Here is a 17271-nt window from a genome sequence, read left to right as displayed (position 1 = left end):
GGTTCTTTTCATCATAGCTGGTTTCATACAACCATGTTCTTAAGCCTGTTGTGACACTCTTCTTTAATAAAGATGGTTTTGACAAAAAAGAAGTATGTGTAAATGATCTTTTATCAGCTGGAATATGAAAGATTAAAATGATAGAAATATTATCACTTATAGTCCAAATTTATAATTAATTTTATCGGAAAGATTGTTATAATCAGCTGGTAAGAGAAGAGTTATGATTAACTTGATTTATCTCAGGCATTTAATTATGGTGTCCAACTGCCTGGGGCCAGTTGACTACCATGGAAAGGAAGCAAGCAAGCAAGCTAACCCTTGTGAGAGAGGTTCTTTCTAATCCATCTGTGATGGAATGGTTTGGTGAAGGCCGCGCTCGGGGAGATAAACATTTCCTTAGCCCCCAGCAGGAGTGTGGGAAGGTTAAGAGGATGAGACTGGCACCACTGTAAGGAATTCGCGGTGTTTGCTTGCTGGCTTGGGAAGTTTAGATTCAGTCTGGCAAGATTCTGTCTTGTGGGTGAAAGCTAATAAAAGCTATCAAACTAGACCTGTACTGTCTCGTGGAGTTCTTTGGACTGAACCTGACATCAATCTTGCCAGACTGAATCTAAACTTCCCAAGCCAGCAAGCAAACACCGCGAATTCCTTAGGGCGGTGCCAGTCTCATCCTCTTAACCTTCCCACGCTCCTGCTGGGGGCTAAGGAAATGCTTATCTCCCCGAGCGCGGCCTTCACCAAACCATTCCATCACACCATGTTCCCTAGTTGCTTCTGCCCATCCAGTACAACTGGACAGAGTGGGTGCACTTTGGGTCCCTACAGATAAATGTCATCTTGTGGGACCAAGGAAGCATGCCTTCTCTGTCACAACACCTGCCTTCTGAAACAGCATCCCCCCACTGATACGTACAGCTCCTACCCTTCAAGTGTTCTAGGACCTTAGACCTGGCTTAAGACCTGGCCCTCTTCCCAGGCCTAGGGTTAGGGTATTTGTAGAGCCCCTGGCAATTTTGTGGGGTGTTGTTCATGTGATTTTGTCTGGCTGGTCATATTCCTTTTTGTAAATTATGTATTCTTTAAAAATTATAAGCTGTCCCGAGTCTTTTTAGAGTCAAAATCCAGTTTAGAAAGTTAGAAAGGAAATTCTTACACAAGATAAAAAAGTCAAAACATTACCTAAACCCCGAGTTTTATACTATTCTAGTATTCTCAGGATCCAACCAGACAAACTCTATCATGCAAAGATTTTCATGTGAATTGAATGTTATTTTATTCATAACATAACTCAAAAACAGAAAGTATTTGTTTCTCTTTCAGTTTTGCACAGCTAATTAATTAAAATACTTAATTTAAGCAGATATTCAGATAGATCCCCTTCCTCCTTTGCCTGCTGAGAAAGACTTTGAAGGAGAGGTTGGAAGGCAGTAACTTGATACACAGCTTTACTGCTCTACTATTTCAAGCTTTGCTGTCTCCCTGCCTGCAAAAGTAATACTTCTGCTACTGTGTCAAGGTCAGTCTTCTTTGGGTCTTGTTTGGATCTTCTCCCTCTGTGGTTGGTATATTTTATTCCTCAGAGTCCAGTCCTTTTCCATCTTCAGTGACCTTTCCTTCACTGGGAACTCTTTGGTGATCTTCAGTCCCCCCTAGAACCTGCAGATCTTTAGCAGCCAAACTACCTAAATCCAAATTGGTTTATCAACCACAATCTTCTTTTCTCCAATTTCCTAACCCCAACAACTCCACTCCTTTCCTGCCAGTGCATTTTTTCACTTTCTCCCCCCACTTCCCCCATCTGTCACAAGAGCTCTGTGCTCATGAAAAACCCTTATCTGCTCCAGCTCAACAGTATCGCAAATGTGTTTATCAGTCTCTAAGTATACTGGGAGATCACAGGACAGGATGGCAGGCAATATTTACATGCTTCGTTGTATCACAATTACTATGGCCCAAAGATGTCAGGTCTGACTTACTTGGTAAATTGGTAAAGTAACCAGCAGGATGTATATTAATTAAATGAGATTAGGCACACAGTTTTCTGGACTTTCTGCAAAACATAAGATAGCAGCAGCATACAGTAAAATATTAAGCTGTTCTCCTACCCCACATATTTCTAATAAGTTTTCAGAATTTTTAATTATACGGGCAAGAGGTTCTAAAAACAATTAAAAAGAAAGGGACAAAAAGGACATCCTTGGTCTAACCTCAACATAAATTTAACCAAAGAAAGGGCATTCCATTAATAATTACCTGTGATTTAGGGGGTTAAATAAATCATATTAATCTAAAATATATACTTTCAGGAAACCTAAAGTAAGACAAACCCACCTTAAAAATTTCCAATAACCCATATCAAAAGCTTTTTCATTGTCCAAAGAAATTGTATCTACTCAGGGTTGTTTATTATTAGTTAAAGCAAGAACACCAATTAAAATCTGATATTGTCAGACTCCTGGTGGTCCTGTGCCTGAAGAGGATGTACAATAGTTGGAAGAACACCATGTCATCTATGAGCCAGAGTTGTAAAAAAAATATTAGCATCCGCTTTTCTCAGGAAATAAGTCTATAATTGGAATATATAATGAAACCTTTACCCTGTGATTTTTGCCTCATTAAACTAAAAGGCAAAGAAATGAAAGAGGAGATGTAAAATTAGTAACCTGGCACTGTGATAAGTAAATTCACATTATGTAAGAAGAAAAGAGTATCTTCTGTTGATTAAGAATTTTTAATAATTCTTTTAAATGAATGAATCTGGAATCTGTATATTTAATCCCTTACTTCTCAAATAGAGGCTACAATATTACATTGCTTAATTTATTATTTAAGCCTGAAGACTAATAACTGATAAAACATCTTTATCTTTTCCCAGTATTATTGCCTTATTCAAAATTATGGTCTAAATTGCCTTCAATATTATATAATACATGGAGATTGATTGATTGATTGATTGATTGATTGATTGATTATGTGCCATCAAGTTGGTGTTGACTCTTAGTGACCGTATAGATTTTCTCCAGAAGGATCTACTTCTTCAGGTTTCCCATTGCTGCTGTAATTGAGTCCATCCACTGTGTATTTCTCTTCTTGCCTTTCCTTCTACCTTTCCCAGTGTTACACACTTCTCCAGAGAACTAGGCCTTTGTGTAATGTGTAAAAAGTATGATAATTCTAGTCTGGTCATTTGTGGTTTGATTGAGAACTGTGGCTTGATTTGTTTGATGATCCATTTGTTTTCTTCACTATCCATGGTACTCCTAGGAGTATTCTCCAACATCAGAGTTCAAAAGCATCAGTACTTGTGCTATCCTGCTTCTTCAAAGTTCAACTTTCATTTCCATAGGGTATCAAAGTGAAAACCATTGCCTGCATGATTCTGACATCTCCCTTTCCATATAGGGGTCTACTCTGTATTAGATGATCCTAAGCATTATTTTGTTAGCATGTGAAATTAAGGATATTGTGCAATAGTTGGCACACTCTCTTAAATCTCCTTTGTCATTCGTATGTAGATTGATCTCTTCCAACCTGTTGGCCACTGTGTCATTCTGCAGATTTGCTGGCCATTTTTAGGACCTCTACTGATTCTTCTCCTGCTACTTACCATATTTCTATAGCTATTCCATAAATTCATTTAACCTTCTGACTTGGTAATGACTGGAGTGCTGATCTAACTTCATCTTCTAGTACTAGAAATTCTTATAAATAGAGAGTATCTTCCAAAGTATCTTGGATGTCAACATCTCTACCGTACAACATTTCACTATACCCTTTCCATCTTTGTTTGATCTTTTTGAACCAGTTACTATCTGTCCATTGGGATCCTTTAGCATACTAATTCAAGGCTGGAACTTCCTTTTGAGTCCAGAGATATTTTGGAAGTCTTTCCTTGTTTTTCCCTGTCAGCTTCCATCTTCAATATCTTTACAGATATTCTAATACTGCTTCTTTGGTAAGTTCATTTGTGAGATCTTTGTCTTTCTTGGCTTTGGCTTCTCTTCTCTTCTTGGCAATTTCCACAGTTTGTTCTAGCATCCAGTTTGCATTCTTCTGTTTCTCCATCTTTGGCATCTCTTTTCATACTCATCCTTAACAAATTATTTAAGTTCAAAGATCATATCATGGAACCTGGTTGACTTTCTTTTTCCACTTTAGCTTCTCTTGGAACTTGCACATGAGCAACTTGGAATGTGTTCCCCAGTCGGCCCTGGCCATGTCTTCACTGTTAATAACTGAGCTCTTTCATCTCCTTCTACCAATAATATAGTGAGTTTGATTCTGTGTACTTCAATTGGTGATGTGCATATATACAGGTGACATTTTGATTGAAGAATTAGCAGTGAAGAATCATTGGACTGGTAGAAGTTGATGTCATTCTCCTGCTTCATTTTGGTTTTCTAGGCCATGCAGTCCAACTCCCTTTCCTCCTTCATATTTCAACTTTGGCATTCCAGTCTCCAACCACAAGCACCACATCTTGGTTGAATGTTTTGTTGATTTTAAATTGATCATAAAACCTGGCAACTTCCTCTTCCTTCAACATTAGTGTTGGAGGATAAACTTGGATAATCATATTATTAAAGGGTTGTTCACAAAGTCTAATTCAGTCATTGACTGCACTGTAGCCAAGTACTGTTCCTGCTCTACCCTTCCTAACTATGAAAGCAATGCTGTTCCTTCTTTGTTTTTCATGTCCTGAGTAGTAAACAGTGTGATCTTCTGATTGAAAGTGTCCAACTCCAGTCCATGTCTATTTGTTGATCGCTAAGAAGTCAATTTGTAATTGATTCATTTCATCTTTCACTCTGTTGAGCTATCCAATGTTTATGAATCTTCCATTCCATGTTCTCACTGTAATTTTGTCTTTGCAGCTTTGGATTTTCTTTTCCTGCACGGCAACATCAGCAACTAGACAAACTAAAGGTTTTGTTCTAGCCACTTCATGAACATAATGAGTGTTCTGAAAAATTTTCAGCTCTTCATCAGTAGCATGTTAAAAGCCATCTGGCTCTATATTGTCAGTCATTCTATAATTTCTATCCTTGTGGTTTTCTTGGTAAAAATATAAAAGTTGTTTACCATTGTCTTCTCTCATGCAGTATGAAATGATGCCTTCCCCATTGGCACCAATCTGCTCTTCTGCCTACAGCATCTTCCTATATTGTAGCCGCCCAATATAAGTGATTTCTTGCTTTAGCTGGGATGATCTTCACGCCATAGGTGACCCTGCTGGGAATATATACTTTTGGCACATATTCCTATTAGTTTTTCATTAATTTAGGAAATGGGATCCATGGACTATAGTTGTTGAAAACAATTATGCATTTGTTCTGGAAAATTGCAGTTGGACTATGTAAATTCATGAGTGCTAAACCCAGTCTCAAGTATTAAAAAGCAGTCTTCTCCATCTGATATTTCTTCTTCAGCAATCATCCCAGAAAAACTACTAATTAATATCTTGACACCTCTTGCACATTTTGAGTTCCCACTTAAAAACCTCCCCCATGCAAGCTTTGTGTAAAATCTGTCTTTCAAAGGAATATGAGTCTCCTGCAAAAAAAAAAAAAAAAGTTTCAGTTCCCAACATTTTAAGTTAACTAATTTTTCTCTATCCTTAGCTGGAAATCCAACCCTTTAGCTGCCGTTAGATACTGTTATTATTAAAATAAACAGTAACAAGAAAAAAGGCATGTGCCATATCCATCCATTCCATATCTTGGTCAAATCAAATACCAAGCCTCTCCCATGGTAATGCAATGATGAAATTAAATATAAAATCTATAAATCTACAGCAATAGATGGGAAGAGAAAAAGAAAAATGTTTAATGAATGGAATCCTTTTTAACAAAGGTTAGTTTAAAAAAAAGAAAGGAGAAATTAAGTGTAATAGTAGAATAAGAACTTTTAATACCCTCCTCAATAGGAGCATAAGAAATGAAATATTTTTAGCTTGTAGATGATTGTTACATTATTTTTAAGTACTATTTGATAATTTCAAAACCACACCAAAAACTTGATGAAGTGCTGAACATTCTTTCAGCAGTACTTCTTGCATTGCTAATTTTTTTTCATGTAGTGTTGAACTACCATAGTGAAATGAAAACACAGTATAAGACTTTCTGTATTCCCATTCAGTTGCAGGTAGTCCTTGCCTAACGACCACAATTGGGACTAGAATCTTGGCCATTGAGTGAAGCAGTCATTAAGCAAGACACCCAGTGAATGCTTTGCTCAACGACTGCAATCCAGGCACTCCCGGTTGCGGTTGTTAAGCAATCTCCCAGGTCATTAAGTGGACGGAAAGAGCTGTCTGCTGAAGAATTTCAGCTCTGTGCAGAGCTGAAATCCTTCAGCAGACAGCTCTTTCACTCCATCGTCTTTCCCCTCCCCTCTCTCAGCAGTGAATGGAGCACACCGAGAGAGGGGAGGGGAAAGAGGACAGAGTGAAAGGAAGGATGGAGTGACAGCTGTTTCACTCCATCCTCTTTCTTTCCCTCCATCCTCTTTCCCCTCCCCTCTCTGAGAGGTGAACGGAGCACCTGAAGATTTGAGGTCTGGGCCTACCCACAGCTGAAAGGGGAAGGAAATGTGCCAGTGCTGGGTAGTTACGGACCGCTGAAACCTTCCAGGTGTGAAAGAACAAACCTCAAATCTCCAGGATTTGAGCTCTGTAACAGCCCAGCACTGGGAGGTTTCCGCTCCCCTTTCCTGAAGACCTGAGCTCTGTAACTGCCCATCACTGAAAGGGGAGGAGAAACTTCCCAGTGCTGGGCAGTTACGGAGCTCAAATCCTTAAGATCTGAGGCCCGTTCTTTCACACCACCACATCCCCTCTGCTTGCAACCTTCCCTGCCAGCTTCCAATGAGGAAGCCAGCAGAGAAGATTGCAAATGGTGATCACATGATCGTAGGGTGCTTGGCAACCAGTCATAAATGCAAGCTGGTTGCCAAGTGCCTATGTGGCCACATGACCCTGGGGGGTGGGCAGCCCAATGTTTTACAACAGCCAGAAGTGCTTTAGGGGCTGTAAAGCATCCTTTCTGAGGCGATCATAATTTCAAACCATGGTTAAACAGACAGTCATTAAACGAGGACTGCCTGTACATATGTAGATCAGTCTTTCAGTAGAATTTCATTCCTCATAGCAAATCTAAGTAACCTCAGAATGAATGACCAGAGCTTATCAGGTGTAAAAAAGGACAAGCTGGAATGGGATGAGCCCTCTCAATAATGCCAAGAGCTTCTATAAAACAAATCAGCTGGCCTTCCTTGGCTTATTCCAGAATTTCAGCTACATGTAACTTGGCCCAGTGAGAGAGAGATTCCAGGGACAACATTCTGTCCTGAAGAATCTTAACAGTTTTTAATAAACCAATAAATTTAACTCCCACAGTCTTCCAATTGTGACAATTGTCATCCACATTCAACCTGGCATTTATAATATTAACAGTATTGCTAATAGTTGTCATTTCCTTTATCTTAAGTATAGCCATCACATTCCTTTTAATAGTGCTGAAGCTGTTTGTTTATTCATTTATTTATTTATCAGGTTTAGAACCCGGGCGGCTGTTGCTTTAGTGGGGAAAAGTGGTTGCAAAACTTTCTTAGCAAGTCCCCTCCATTTATTAAAAGACATTGTAGTTACCTGTTTCTACTTCTGATAGGAACAGAAAGCATAGCAAATAAACAGTTACCAATATCACATAAGATAGAAATTAAAGCGGGGAGGAGATGCTAGATAATGCCAACATCTGTCTGGCCATCTTGTCTGTAAGGCTATTTCCTACTTCATTCTGCTACATGTACAGATCCAGACAAGGTATACATAGATGCAGATTCCTTTTGCTACCTAGCCATTTACTTTCTTTCTTTCTAATATATAACTTTTATTAAAACTTTTAAACAGGAAGATAAAAACTAACACAAACTAATATAAAGAAAGAAAGAAAAAAGAAAAAGCAAAGAAAAAGCAAGTGCAAGGAAAGAAAAAAAGTTGAAGAAAGAAAAGAAAGAAAAAAGATACAAAGAAGTGGCTTCCAATATTCTTCACAGAATAAGTTATAAGTACAAATATATTTTAACCCCTCTCTCTAAAATTGTAAGTTTAGAGAGAGGTTTAACCTCTCTAAAGTTATAAGTACAAATATATTTTAACCTCTCTCTCTAAAGTTATATCATATTACTCTTCTTTCTATACTCTATCCTGTCTAATCATCAAAATCATAAATCACACGTTCATTTTTTTCAGTTTTATGGAAAAACTCAGAAGAGGCTTCCAGTCTCCAATAAATGTAGATAGTGTCTTTTCTCTAATCAAAGAAGTCAATTTATCCATTTCAGCAAAATCTGTAAACTTCACCAACCATTCCTCCATAGTGGGTAGCATCAAATCTTTCCATCTCTGTGCATATAGTAATCTTGCCACAGTAATTATATATTGAAATAATCTTCCATGCCTTTTTTCTAACTATTTATCCATAATCCTAAAAGGAAAAGTTCCAGCTTCAATTGAATATTGATCTTTAAAATCCCCTGTATCAAAGTATGTATTTGAATCCAAATTTTTTTTAGCTTTTTTACATGTCCATCAAGCATGATAAAATGTCCCTTCATGCTGTTCACATTTCCTTTTATTTATATATATATATATAAAGTTTATATATGTAAAAACTAATAAAAACTAAGAAACCTACAAACAAAAAGGAAACAAGAAAAGGAGAGAGAGAAAGAAATATAAAAGATGGCTTCCCCCTCCATCCAAACAAGTATATGCATTAACAGTAATTCTAACTGCGTCAACACCTTTTCTAACATTACTTTTAAAAAAGCCCTCTTCATCCACTTTCTCATTCCTAAACAATAACTGAATTATGAAAAATATTCAACAATCTAATCAGTAAAAGCATTAAGAGTGCCAGTAATAATAAACTATATATTTAAAGCTTAAACAAATAGGTCTATTTTGCATTTTAACGTCTAATTTTTTCCTGGAAAATAAAACCTAAAAGATCTCTCCCCTCAAGCATACAAAAGACCAATAATAATCACATATTTATTTTAAACTAGACCAAATAAATCACTTTTACAGGTATAAATCAACATCTCACGGTCCTGGTCAGAAAAAGAAAATTCAATATTAACAATCCAAAATCAAAACATAGACAATTTAACCGTGAACTAACAAATCCGCTTTGAATTCTTTCTCTTCTTTTTGAAAGGCTCAGTCTTCAGCCTCTTCTCCAAATAAAACCCAAAATAGCAATCTTTTATCATTCTCTCCCTATTTATTTTCAGAAAAGGTTTCAGAGATTTGGTGGTCCAAAATAGGATAATTCTCAAAGTCACTCTTCTTATCCATTACAGCTTCTTTCTCCATATCATTCTCATAATCAAGCAACTTTGAATCCATCTTCAGATCCACAGCATCTTTTTCCATATCTTCCATGTCTCTCTTATAATCTGGCATTTCTTTAAAGTCCATTTTAAAATCCTTATTCAGGTCATCCTCAACTGCTATTTTATCCAGTAAAATCTTTTCTTCTTCTACAACCTCTGTTAGTCCCAATTTTAAAAATAGTTCCTGGACACAATGATTCCAAACAGCTAAAAATTCTTCTTTGAAAATCCGTCTTATCTGGTGTTTATTTTCAGAAGCAAAACAGTCCCAGGACAGATTTTCTTGCAATTAAACCCAAATGCACTTACTGTATTTTCATGTCAGGCCTAGCCCAAGGAACTCCAAGAGACAATGCAAATTCAGTTCAGTTATGTTTATTAGCTATAACCTCTAGCAAGAATCTTCCCAGACTGAAACCCCATCTCCCAAGTCAGCCAGCCACAACATTGTGAATTCCTCAGGGAGGTGCGAGTCTCATCCTTTTGTATCTCCCACGCTCCTCCGGCAAGCTAAGAAAATGTTTATGAGCCTGGCCTTCATAATTCCATTCCATCACATTTCTTAAACATTTAAATTAAATTAAACATTTAAGAAATGTTTAAGAAAATTCAGTACGATCCTTTAAAAAGCTGTTTCAAATCCATCTAGCCTCTTAACTGTCCCCAGTCAACGTTCTTAATTCCCTTTCACTGTTTCCAAACATTAAAATGTTTCTTTTTGATCTTTAAACTTTAATCTTCTTTTTCCCAGGATAACAAGAAATTTTCCTGGTGTACAACAATGTGTCTTTCAGGTGGTTTTTAATTGCCAAATAAATCACAAATAGGTACTTTCCGATCTTAATTGAGAGAGGAAGGAAAGCAAATCTAGTGTCTTTTTGAAGGCTTAGGTTCGATGTTTTTCCCTCACTCCCAGAGTGTTCCACCCACTAGAGATTGCTAGACTGCAATCTCTTCACAGGGATTCTCCGTAAGGAGTACCTGCAGATGATCCTGTCAATCTCCTTTATCTGGAGATGATTCCAAAGAGCTGAACCAGTGCCAGCTCCTCTAATTGCCATGGGCATCAGCTCCACAAAAACCAGCCGTGTTCAATCAGTCCTTTCTTCCCTGGAATGCTGTTCACATTTCCAACATATATTTGAAGTGCCTTTATACATTCTAGGTAATTTCTGTGGCATCATGTACCAACGATACATCATTTCACAAAAAATCTCTTTGAGATACCCAATTTACACAGTGTAAATTTCAATCTTTTTAACCACATATTTTCCCATTGATCCATCTGTACTATATATATATACCATCTGTATTATTATAACCAAAATTTTTAGCCCACTTTATCATACATTCTTTAACCTGTTCTTCTTCTGTTTCAAATTTCAACAAAAGCTTGTACATTTTAGCATGTAATTATGTTCATCATTAGTACACAATTGTATTTCAAATTCTGGCTTATTTTGCTCCATATCATAAGTCTTTTTATCCATTTTAAATCTTGCAAATAACTGTAAATGGGAAAACCATTAACAACTATATCCCTCTGGCATTAATTGTTCTCTTGGTTTGATTTTAAATTCCCCTTGATTAGTTTTCCAGTAAGTCCCAGTACGTCAACTATTTATCTTTATCTGCCATTTCTCTTCTATGATATGCTTCTTGAGCTGAGATCCATAAAGGTGTTTTTGGGCAAAACCTGGGTTTATATCTATTCCATATTTTCAATACAGCATGTCTAATAAAATGGTTTTTAAAGTCCACTTTCTATCTGTTTTTGGTAGTGTCCGATTTCTAAAACCAAAACTGATCAGACATCTGGATATCTGAAGGGGTATGGGTGGGCAAAACATTTCTCAAATGTTTGAGCACTGAATAAACATTTAAAAAATTCAAGGAACACTCAGTTAAACACCCCCTCTCTCTTTGTCTTTAAAACATGGAGGGAGTCGTATTTTTCAGCAAGTGTTCATTATTATAGTTGCATTTATTTTATTATTACAAAAATGTGTATACTGCCCCATACCAATACTCTGTCCAGTACCCCCAGAGATTTCAATAACAAGAATTAGAGCAACAATATCATACATATCAAAAACTGCTTAGAGCCTTTTTTTTTAAGTTTGAACAGCATATAATTTTCAGTAATACATGAAATATATTATAAAACTTATTAAAGATACAGCAAGACAGCTTATCTACTAATTCTCAAAGGTTCAGCAGAACAATACTGTTTTTATCAGCTTTGTAAAACTCAGTACATCTTTTAATCTCAAGGAGCAGACTGTTCTAGAAAGATTTGGCTGTGGCCTTCCAGTCTTCCGTTTTAAAGACCTTCTATACAGTTTGTTTAAAAAAAAATGTTTATACCAGTCTGGTCAGTAATGTAGAAGCAAGTACATCATCAGTCCAATAAAACCCCATATTTAGATATTTATCACTGTGTATTTATACTTTTCTTTTTGGGTTGCTTGTGTGAAATCAGAGTTCTAGTTCTTGTACTAGTTCAAACAGAGTTTTTAAACTTAAATCAGTATTGACTGATCCCCACCTTAATTATGTTACTCAAGAATCATCTGAAGATTATCTTTTGAACAATCAGTTCACAAACCAGAACTTTCTCCTTTTTTTTTTCATGTCATCCCCAAAATCTGCTCTAGAGGATCCCTTGACCATCAGGAACAGATTCTGAGGCCCTGCTTGGAGCTGCAGAAGGTGCAGTTCTATCAGCTTCAGTGGATTTCACCCTACAAGCTTATAGGCAAAGATAAATTTTGTGGAAGTAGCCAACAGTCATAATGAATTATGCATTCCAGAATAACAGATCCCACTATATTTTCCATCAACTGTTTACAGTGTTCTAAAATCCTCTTAAGCTATTTTTTAGTCTCTACTGACATTAGATCCTCAGCCAGCTAAGTGGATTGAAACTATAATGGTGGGAGGAGGCCTAATGTAAATAGATTGCAGTGGCTTTTAAACAAGTGAATATGCGACTGTGTCAGATTTAATTAGAGCTGTTTTTAGGTCACAGATCATAGACATGTGAGTTGCCTGGTCTCCTACTCAGTCTTGTACAGAGAGCACGACACAAGTGTAACAAAGATCTATGTTGCCACCAACTCACATTACATTTCAGATACAGTAGCTAAATTCCCACAATATTTGATTTTGAACAATGGGAATTATAATTGCTTCCCCCAAAAGCTCTGTGCTTTACGGCTAATAACCAAGCAAACATTATTAAAGGAAAAATAGCCATGGTCATTGGAGTATACCATAAACAGAGTAGATATTTCTGCCTTTTTAAAAAAAGCAATAGAGGTTATATTAGAACTTGACAAGTAATCTAGCATTATACTGAATGTCCAGACTTACACCTGAAAAATTGGTTTTTTTTTTTTTAAGACATGATACTGCAGAATGTTTTTGTAGCATTTTGCTGATCATATGCAATCTAAGTTTAGTCAAACTGACTGTAAATTATTCTGTAAACAATTGAAAACCAATTATCTGACCAATAGAAGCATTTTTTTTATTGTATGACAGTAGTTGTATATTTGTGTGTGTGTGTGTGTGTTGTGGTAGAATATTTTAAAATAAAAATGGTACACAAAGATCATGGCAAAGCAGGAGTGGGAAATGAGTCTGTGATTACTGATTTGCTGTTCTTAGATGGAACTTATTGCTATCTGACAATTTTAGCTACCGTGCATTTCTGCTCAATTAAGAAGAGCTGCCTTGAGGACTTTCAAGATTGTATAGCTGAGCGGAATAAGTACTTTTTTATGGAAACCTACTTAATTCTGTAAAAATAACAAGCTATAAAGGGGGGAAAAAACTCAACCCCGGTGAGTGCAAAGAATGTTTGGAAAGCTGAGTTTTCTTTTTGTTTTCTCTTTCAAATGCATTACAGTCCAGCAGCCAAAGAAGCAAACAGAGTCTGCTGTACCTATAAAGGTGGTTTTACCTGCACTGAAGATATTTCCAGATATATTTAGATCATTATGTTAAGTTTTAACAGGTTTTCTTAGCTTACAGTGCATTTAGTATATTGCTATACATCAAGGAGGATATTTAAACCAAATTCTAGGGAACAGTTTTGTTACATATAAACACGTACATGATCCACCCATCACAAGTACTTGCTTGGAAAACTTCACATCTTGAGGCATTTTAAAGATCTATAATGGCACAATCGTTCAGCAGATCATTGTGATTGTTCAGTCACAAAGTGCATTTGCGTAAGGCCAAGTGAACTGAAATCCTAGAGGAATTTTTTTAGATGGAATTTTTTTTTCTCCTTTACTTGAATAACCTAAAAGCTCTTATTTTCTGCCTAGTCCTGTTCTCCTGCACTTCTAAAACGGAGAATGGCTTTCAGGGAACATACCTGGTCATGAGGTTTAGGTTGTTGCTTAGGGGAGGAATTTCAAATACAGTGGTACCTCGGGTTACGAACGCCTCTGTTAACGAACTTTTCGGGTTACGACCAGCTCCGGCTGCAAAAATTTACCTCGGTTTGCGAACTCCGCCTCGGGGTACGAACAGGATACGTGGCCATTTTCCCTCCCGTGACACGGTCCACGGCCATTTTTCCGCCCGACGTGTGGCCCGCGGCCATTTTCCGCCCGACACGTGGTCCGCGGCCATTTTTCCACCCGACACGTGGTCCGTGGCCATTTTCCGCCCCTGACACGTGGATGTAGGGAGGGGGACTCTCCCTCCAAGCAATAGCTGCCTCCCTGTCCTCCACGCCAGAACGGATTAACGGTAATTACATTGAATCTTATGGGGAAATTTGCTTTGGGTTGCGACCAATTCGGGGTGCAACCAGAGTCACGGAACGAATTAAGTTCGTAACCCGAGGTTCCACTGTACACAAGAAAGATATAATGGGACTTCATTGGATATATTCCTCCCTTTTCGGTTCAAACTGGTGTGAGAATAGATTTCCTAAATTGCATATAGTATTGAAGATTTCCCTTGATCTGTTATATCCAGGAGTTCAGATTTTATAGCCAAGGAAGAATGATGCTATTCGATTTTCTCTTTGCTACTACAAGCAGCCTGGACATTAGTTTTCATGTGGTGATCCACTGTGAAAGTGTAGACTTTGACTTTGGGAATAAGTAACCTGAAGCACATTTCAAACTCCATTCCAGAAAACATTCCAAAGCACATGGAACAACCGGGTGCGGTTTCACTAACGTTGGTAGTTGCCCTTTTTTCCACATTGTTTCTTACTTAATTCCCTGGGGCAAATTGCTTCCGCATTCCAGGTTATAATGCCTAGATTTTTTTAATCTTAATTCTCAGTTCCTGAGAAAATTGTTCTCCTTATTCATCTAAATTTAGGATGAAAACTGGTGGCTTGTAATGGAACACCTGACAACTTCCAGGATTCCTGGCCGTTGGCTATAATGTCGGTGGCTGGTTGGAAATGGGAGTCCAAAATACATGGAGGGCCCATATCGGTATAAGTATCAAGAAATGTGAAGCAACAAGCCAATTCCCCTTTGCCTCTGATCTGCCCCCTCCCTCTGCAAAAGTTGTTGAGAAGTTTTGGATTTCAGAGAAGTGTATTATTTTATGTAAGTAATTCAACAAAAATGCATAAAAACCACCTGCCATATTACAGAAAAACTTCTATTTTAAAATGGTAGGCTTTTTGTACAATTGACCATGATAATGCTTCAGAAAGCCTTCTGGAAGTTTCTGAGGCCTTCTGAAGATTTGCACGAGCAGCCTTGGGAAGAAGGCCTGGCGTGGCCAACAGCTAGCTGCCTTGCATAGAGCTAGGTCAGGTGTGCATCATCAGTAGCAGCAGATAGCAGTCATCTGGGGGCATCAGGGCCTGCGGGGTATGGGGCAGCTGGGGCTTTGGCTGTGGTGGCTGGCTGCTGCAGAGGGCTTGAGGTGATGCTCTTTGGCTGCAGCGGCGCTGGGACTGAAGTTGAGGTCTGAGGGCGGAGTGCTGCTGTGCAGGGCATCCAAAAGGGCAGTATAGCAGGGGGATATAGGCAGGTGGGGGAGCTCAAGAGGAGGCAGTCCCTTACCTTACCAAGGCTCAGGGCTGGGAGAGACCAAGCAGGGAACAGCTTGGATCAGGGTGGGTCCTCGCCTAATGACCAGTGGGCACTCAGATTAACAATGGCAATGGGGAGTGCTGGGATTGCAGTCACCAAGTGATGCAGTCACATGATGTTTTGCCTAATGACCACACTGCTAAGCAATGGAAATTCCGGTCCCAATTACTGTTGTAACTTGAGGACTACCTGTATATAGACTGAAATAAGTAAATGAACAGAATTCTTAAATTAGGTGAGCTATCATTTGCTTAGATGAGAATCAGATTTTTTCATCAAGTATTTTTAAGACGACTTACAGAATTCCTTTGCAAGATGATTACAAGAAGAAAAATGATTTTTTTTTTTAAGGAAGTTAGACTTGCAGTTTGGGCTGCTTATGGGAAAGTAGTTTCCTTAGGGAAGTTCCTTTTTTCAGCTTATAGGCATTCCACACTCCCTTTTCAAGTTTTCACAATTACTATTTAATTTCAGAATCTTTGTGTGAGAAAGCTTACCTAAGTAAGGTAATATATTCTTTCCATCACCTAAGAATAATGCAATGAAAGGCTCCAATATTTGCATGCTCTTTCTCACATACCCCTTTCCTACTTTTGGGTTTCCAATTTGTTTTCCTCTGCAGCCTTTGGTTCTTTTTCCTCCATCACATCTCCCATTTTCATCTTACCAGACAATAGCAGGAGTGCAGAATACCCTCTTCTCTTTTCTCTAGCGAGAAAAGCAGGGCTAGAGTGGCTGCTGTAAAATATCCCATGTCAAACGGAACCCTGGCTGTTGTTTTCACATGCACAAAAAAGGCTAAGATATCTAAACCAATGTTTGTTACCCAGTGTGGTTGGATACATGGGACATCTTAAAATAGGAAAACACAGGACACATACCCCTGAACACAAAAGGCTCTGCTTTGAATCAGAGCTTTCTTTCATCTTTCACTAGCAGAAGGAATGACGTTGCAGTGCACTCATTTTGCCAAAACTCTGTGGCTTGCAGGAGATGCCACAAAAGCTGCTTTCTGCTCTTACACGCCATTTTATATTTAGGATGGGAATATTTTTTTAACGTACCATATTAAAATGGATAAATGGTCTTTATAATAAGAAACGTGTAAGTTAGTCATTGGATCATTATGGTTTGTATTAAGATCATGAGAAACTAAAGATACATACTATTAACAGCATGCATGCCCTGGGTAGATAAGCAAATGTTTTCTGAAATGTATGTTAAGTTCTCATTGTATTCTAGCTTACCATCTTATGAGAAAGAAACAGTCCTCTAAATGAATTGTTTTAATTATGTAAAGACACAATTTAAGGACAAAGTTTGATTATTGCTTAGAAAGCCCAACAGTAAAGATACCCACCCTGTGATTTCCTGGTTGATGACTGAAATAAAGTGGTTTGACCCACCCTATGAAATACGTTTCAACTGGATGTTCTTCCCATGAGCAAGGATGAATTTTAACTGAAAGCAAAACAATGTGTGACAACTACACCTGCTGCGGGGAAGTGCAGAACCCTATGCGTTTTCTGACTGTTTCAACTACCTTCTACGCAGCTTACAAATAAATCAGTCATATTATATTTTGCAGGTTGTAGTGCATGTTTTACTAATAATTTTATTTAAATAGACACAGGAACTTCTATACTGGAAAAAAATACAAAACAAAAGCCACACTCTTCCTTGGGTAAAGCAATATTGTGTGGTAATTTGAATACTGTTCAGCACAGAGGCTAGAAATGACAGTACAACTATGTACAACATTCTTGAAACAGTATCTGACAGT

At 37.8% G+C, this 17271-nt stretch overlaps 1 long non-coding RNA gene across 1 annotated transcript; it reads left to right on the top strand.

Annotated features, from left to right (window-relative positions):
* Positions 1-851: 851 nt before the first annotated feature.
* Positions 852-13019, top strand: LOC148214581 (uncharacterized). Its single transcript, XR_015797832.1, has 2 exons — positions 852-1519; positions 12060-13019. It is a non-coding gene; the product is annotated as an uncharacterized LOC148214581 (long non-coding RNA).
* The last annotated feature ends 4252 nt before the right edge of the window (positions 13020-17271 follow it).

The sequence above is a fragment of the Python bivittatus genome, unplaced genomic scaffold, assembly GCF_059951505.1.
Source record: "Python bivittatus isolate LINGU-HERP-01145 unplaced genomic scaffold, Pbiv_v1 ctg000610_np1212, whole genome shotgun sequence".
Classification (NCBI taxonomy): Eukaryota; Metazoa; Chordata; class Lepidosauria; order Squamata; family Pythonidae; genus Python; species Python bivittatus.
The sequence above is the reverse complement of the archived record's forward strand: the minus strand, read 5'-3'. Positions and strand labels throughout refer to the sequence as shown.